The sequence below is a fragment of the Cupressus sempervirens genome, chromosome 5 (genome assembly GCF_028749045.1).
Source record: "Cupressus sempervirens isolate cs-2001-9-10 chromosome 5, ASM2874904v1, whole genome shotgun sequence".
NCBI classification, from domain to species: Eukaryota; Viridiplantae; Streptophyta; class Pinopsida; order Cupressales; family Cupressaceae; genus Cupressus; species Cupressus sempervirens.
This window is the reverse complement of record NC_143122.1, coordinates 747,353,677-747,354,690: the sequence shown is the minus strand read 5'-3', so window position 1 is coordinate 747,354,690 and position 1,014 is coordinate 747,353,677.

Genomic DNA, 1,014 nt, shown 5'->3' with positions numbered 1-1,014 from the left:
ATAACATTAGCAAGTTAGTGTTATGCCAAGAGAATGGAATTTATGTATTCTCTTGACTCTAACAAAGATAAAGTGCCATTCTTGTCACTCTTTAGAGGTAAACCATAAACTTTGAAGAGACACTAAGCCAAAATTATTGGGCACACAAAGGTCAAAAAACATAGCAAATGTATAGGACAAATAGAGTCAACTTTTATGAAAATGATAAATATCTCCTACCAAAAATTGAGAAAGGTTCAAAGCACATAACTCCTCATACAAATTTAATAGCATTTTTGGACGAGATGTTATCATAGTAGACAAACACTTAGTTGCTACCCTCCAAACCTTCCAATAAATAACTTCATCATCGCTATATTCATTAGCACTCTCTCTACATCAACAGAATAGTATTCACATGTTGGTCATAAAATTCATAATTACATGAAAATAAAAGACACCATTTTGAAAAAATTAAATTTTCTCAAGAAAATAATTTTCTTAAGAAAATTTAACATACTCATCCTCCTCTCCATTACTCTCTTTTGTATCTTCTTACATATTATCAGTGTAGTTTGGATCATAGCTTATGTAGTCCAGAGCAAGTTCTAAAATCGTATCACAATAAACAGCCACATCTCTGGCAAAACATAGGACAAAACTCTCCAATGCCTTCAAATTTCATCTTTAAGGTGATTATTTACATATTTTTGAATAATCAGGGTTTTCTATTTGAAGAATGAAATCTGAAGATGTATTTCACAAAACATACATATACTTTCAATATAGATGATATGAACTTTTAAAATCGAACCACTAATGTTAACAAATAGTGTGAGATGAAAATACATAATTTCTCTACAACCAAACTCTTTTAACACCTACAAGCTATATTCTCTTAGCTCCTCATCAGCTTCAGATGCACTTTTACAATAGTTAATAAGCAGGGGAATAGTTTCATTTAGATGCGGTCCAAATGTGTACCCAACAACTCAACTGTAAGGGGAAAGGACATATATTAGAATAAGACTATAG